The sequence below is a fragment of the Schistocerca nitens genome, chromosome 2 (assembly GCF_023898315.1).
Source record: "Schistocerca nitens isolate TAMUIC-IGC-003100 chromosome 2, iqSchNite1.1, whole genome shotgun sequence".
NCBI lineage: Eukaryota > Metazoa > Arthropoda > Insecta > Orthoptera > Acrididae > Schistocerca > Schistocerca nitens.
This window is the reverse complement of record NC_064615.1, coordinates 820,033,847-820,039,320: the sequence shown is the minus strand read 5'-3', so window position 1 is coordinate 820,039,320 and position 5,474 is coordinate 820,033,847. Positions and strand designations below refer to the sequence as shown.

The window sequence follows — 5,474 nt, the reverse complement described above, 5'->3', positions numbered from 1 at the left end:
AGTCTCGTTTCAAGTTGAATCGGGCGGGTGGACGTGGACGTGTACGGGTATGGAAACCATGAATCCATGGACCCTGCATGTCAGCAGGGGAATGTTCAAGCTCGTGGAGGCGTGTGTGTGCAGTTGGAGTGATATGGGACACCTGATACGTCTAGACACGACTCTGACAGGTGACACGTACGTAAGTATCATGTCCGATCATCTGCATCCATTCATGTACATTGTACATTCCGACCGACTTGGGAAATTCCAGCTGGACAAAGCGACTCCCCAAACATCGAGAACTGCTACAGAGTGGTTCCAGGAAAACACTTCTGAGTTTAAACACTTCCGCTGACCACTAAAATCCCCAGGCACGAACATTATTGAGTATTTCTGGGACGCCTTGCAATGTGCTGTTCAGAAGAGATCTCCATCTGCTTGCACTATTACGGATTTATGGACAGCTCTGCAGGATTAATAGTGTCAATTCCCTCTAGCAGTGCTTCAAACATTAGTCGAGTCCATGCCACGTCGTGTTGCGACATTTCTGTGTGCTCGCGGTAGCCCTCCACGATATTAGGCAGGTGTACCAGTTTAGTACCAGTTTACCTGCCTGTACAGTGAATTTTCGGTCTCCCTATGACTTTCTACGCCAACGGCCTTGCCGCAGTGGTAACACCGGTTCCCGTCAGATCACCGAAGCTAAGCGCTGTCGGGCTGGGCAAGCACTTGGATGGGTGACCGTCCGGTCTGCCGAGCGCTGTTGGCAAGCGGGGTGCACTCAGCCCTTCTGAGGAAAACTGAGGAGCTACCTGATTTAGAAGTAGCGGCTGCGGTCCCGGAAACTGACGTACGGCCGGGAGAGCGGTGTGCTGACCACATGCCCCTCCATATCCGCATCCAGTGACGCCTGTGGGCTGAGGATGACACGGCGGCCGGTCGGTACCGTTCGGCCGTAATGGCCTGGTCGGTAGGAGTTTTAGTTTATGACTATCTACATCGCTATCTACTCGAAGTTTATTACTGTTTTCGAATTGGAACCTTACATTTCAAGTGGGTTTCCTTTACACGTGGCTAAACGTGAAGAAACCATATGTTTTGGGCACGAGGCGTCATTAGTATACGTCTCACAGTCTTCCGTCTTGTGCATTTCCTTATAGCAAACTGGAGAAGATAGCTTTGTTTTGGACCAGAGCAGTTCCGTTAACCTTTCTTGGCGTCCGTTCTGTCCAAAGGTGATGCGATGGAGCGGCTGGGCTCGCGCTCTCGAGCCCAGGGGATGTAAGCGTCCACGGCCGCACAGCCAAGTTGGTGTTCCCGATACGGATTCAGAAGCTGTTACGAATCAGAACAAGTGAAATAAACGGATCATAATGTTCTGTGCTGTAAAACTGACATCCTATCAAGCTAGATTCCATATCATTCATCTCAGTTCTTTGCGACATATTTCGAAGGATTTATCCGTGGAGTTACTATTACGAATAATCGTGACTCCACACTGTCTCGTTTTCATTTGACTGTCCCTTGTAAATAAACTGCTCAGTGTTGTTTCAAAGTACGCAAGTCTTTAGCGATACAACCAAACAGAAAAAGAATAAGAGATAGAGCAGGCGTGGTGCAGCCAAACAGCGCGGGCGCAGCTTCCGTGATGGAGGGCCCTCTACGAGTTGCCCTTTGGCTCGGGCTGCGGCCGGCGTGCTGGTGGCAGGTGGCTGAGAGCTTTCGACACAAAGAACGGCCGGGCCTCCGGGGATCCGCGGCCGTCACGCCCACCTCCAGGCCTCTTATCGTTCCAGCCGACCGTCTCTTCCGGAAGAGCAGCTCCGGGCCAGCGGCTCCCGCCAGATTACCTGCGGCTCCTCGCTGTCCCGCCGCCGTAAATCCGGACGCCGAAGCATGTCAGACATGTTTTCTGCGGACCAGCCTTTTGCTGAAGGAACGCGCGAAGTTTCTCGTAAACTCCCGCTGAATGCTCCACCGTGGGATTTATGTTCACTGCAGAATCTACACTACTGCCCATTAAAATTGCTACACCACGAAGATGACGTGCTACAGACGCGAAATTTAACCGACAGTAAGAAGATGCTGTGATATGCAAATGATTAGCTTTTCGGAGCATTCACACAAGGTTGGCGGCGGTGGCGACACCTGCAACGTGCTATCATGACGAAAGTATCCAACCGATTTCTCATACACCTACAGCAGTTGACCGGCGTTGCCTGGTGAAACGTTGTTGTGATGCCTCGTGTAAGGAGGGGAAATGCGTACCATCACGTGTCCGACTTTGATAAAGGTCGGATTGTAGCCTATCATGATTGCGGTTTATCGTATCGCAACATTGCTGCTAGCGTTGGTCGAGATCCAATGACTGTTAGCAGAATATGAAACCGGTGGGTTCAGGAGGGTAATACGGAACGCCGTGCTGGATCCCAACGGCCTCGTATCACTAGCAGTCGAGATGACAGGCATCTTATCCGCATGGCTGTAACGGATCGTGCAGCGACGTCCCGATCCCTGAGTCAACAGATGGGGACGTTTGCAAGACAACATCCATCTGCACGAACAGTTCGACGACGTTTGCAGCAGCATGGACTGACAGCTCGGATACCACGGCTGCGGTTACCCTTGACGCTGCATCACAGACAGGAGCGCCTGCGATGGTGTACTCAGCGACGAAGCTGGGTGCATGAAGGGCAAAAAGTCATTTTGTTTGCAGCAGCATGGACTATCAGCTCGGAGACCACGGCTGCAGTTAACCTTTACGCTGCTTCGCAGACAGGAGCGCCTGCGATGGTGTACTCAACGACGAACCTGGGTGCACGAATGGAAAAAATTTTCGGATGAATCCAGGTTCTGTTTAGAGCATCATTATGGTCTCATCCGTGTTTGGTGACATCGCGGTGAATGCACATTGGAAGCGTGTATCGCCATCGCCGTACTGGCGTATCACCCGGCGTGATGGTTGGGGTGCCACTGGTTACGCGTCTCTGTCACCTCTTGTTCACATTGACGGCACTTTGAACAGTGGACGTTACATTTCAGATGTGTTACGACCCGTGGCTCTACCCTTCATTCGATCCCTGCGAAACCCTACATTTCAGCAGGATACTGCACGACCGCATGTTGCAGGCTCTGTACGGGCTTTTCAGCATACAGAAAATGTTCGACTGCTGCCCTGGCCAGCACATTCTCCAGATCTCTCACCAACTGAAAACGTCTGGTCAATGGTGGCCGAGCAACTGGCTCGTCACAATACGCCAGACACTACTCTTGAGGAACTGTGGTATCGTGTTGAAGCTGCGTGGGCAGCTCTACCAGTACACGGCATCCAAGCTCTGTTTGACTCAATGCCCAGGCGTATGAAGGCCGTTATTACGGCCAGAGGTGGTTGTTCTGGGTACTGATTTCTCAGCATCTATGCGCCCAAGTTGCGTGAAAATTTAATCACATGTCAGTTCCAGTATAATATATTTGTCCAATGAATACCCGTTTATCATCTGCATTTCTCCTTGGTGTAGCAATTTTAATGGCCAGTAGTGTAAGAATTCTGTTCGCTTAAATTTTCTATAGTAAAACATGCTTTCTGGTGGACGAAATAAAAAAGCAACATTATTATGAACAACATAAAAATATTCGAAAAACCTATAGTTTGTTTTGCCATTTAATTAACACTTTACATACCAATTTTTTTCAGAGTGAAAGGAATCAATATATGGTTGTTTTAATTAATGTCGCAGAAGTGACAGTACGAAAAAATATCTACGGCCGTTTCATTTTCCAATGCAGGAAGGATTATTTATAAATTTTGTACATGGCTGCACGTTCAGAGACAGTGAATAGTTACAACTGAAATAAAACAGCCCTCGGTCACTATTTTTTACGAATTAACCGGGTTTCAACACTGTTAGAAGTGTCTTCCTCAGAATTTAAATCAAAGAATGGTCTATAACACGGTCACAGAATTATGACTGAAAACGTATGATACAGATTATAAGTACAGAATCATCGTGAAAGACTGGCAGTACTTATATGTCATTTACAAAATAATATGCCAAAAGGGCATTTGTCACAAAGATATTTAAGATAAAAAATTGTGATGGCGATTCACTAAGGGCTGCTCGTTACTTACGCGGTTACAGGTTGCAAACGGATTTTTTATCTTAAATATCTTTGTGACTAATGCCCTTTTGGCATATTTATTATTTTATAAATGACGTATAAATACTGCCAGTCTTTCACGATGATCCTGTTCTTATACTCTGTATCATACGGTTTTAGTCATAATTCTGTGACCATTTTATAGACCATTCTTTGATTTAAATTCTGAGGAAGACACTCCTAGCAGTGTTGAAACCCGGTTAATTCGTTAAAAATAATGACCGAGGGCTGTTTTCTTTCAATTGGGATTATTTATAAATACCTCTGGGGTTTCGGAAGAAGACAGCGCGAAAAACTTCAAGAGCTAGAAAAACCGACACACATCAGTTGACAGGGCATCACTCCAGGCTTGTAACTCACATGAGGCTCACAGGTGCTTGGTATGGGCTCCGCTTGTGACGCGCCGAACGTCAATACGTGCATGCAGTTCACTGACACAAATTGTCGGGGAAGGCACGACAGCAGCCTGCTTTACAAATCTGTTCAGTAGGTTGCCTGTGTACAGGGGCGAACTAATTCGATGTGACAGAACAACCTACTGGTGCGATCTTTATTCATAAGTTTGTGCAAACCGTTATCGGGTTTCTGTTTGCCAGTCGGACATTGATACGTAACTATAATATGCAGCTAATTCCCACTGCCACTCTGATAATCTATCGTGGGATGCATACTTCCCACTTATAGTGATAAACTTTTTTCGCCGAATAGTGCGTTCAAAGAAATTTCGGTCTTGCAGCCGGTCGGCGTCAGCTACACTCCACAATATTTCGACTGGGAACCTGTCGATCGTCTTCAAGTGAGCCAGCGAACGCTAATGAAGGCGTCCTCCGTCCCGCAATGTACAGCATGGTCAAAAACATACTTACAAGCTTGTAGGCGTGTTGCAGTATAAGATGTTCTTTGGAATAATTGTCAAGAAACAAATTCGCATTGAAGTTAGCCCATCAGGCCGTTCTATGCACAAATGCAAGCGGCTAACCAAAGACGGTGTCGCCAAACGTGTTCTTCGTTTGATTTCCTGAAACCGAATAAAACTAAACTCCGTCCGAACATGACATGAAGGCCCAACGGTACCGACCGACCGCCGTGTCATCGTCAGCCTACAGGCGTCACTGTGTGCGGATACGGAGGGACCTGTGGTCAGCACACCGGCCGTTGGTAGTTTACGTGACCGGTGCCGCTACTTTCCCATCCAGTAGCTTGTCAGTTAGCCTCAAAAGGGCTGAGTGCACCCCGCTTGCAACAGCACTCGGCAGACCCGACGGTCACTCATCCAAGTGCTAGCCCAGCCCGACAGCGCATAACTCCGGTGACCTGACGGGAACCGGTGTTAC

The 5,474-nt window shown here is 48.1% G+C and overlaps 1 pseudogene; it reads left to right on the top strand.

Moving 5' to 3' along the window:
* Positions 1–633: 633 nt before the first annotated feature.
* On the top strand, positions 634–751 carry LOC126238387 (5S ribosomal RNA; annotated as a pseudogene).
* Positions 752–5,474: the final 4,723 nt, after the last annotated feature.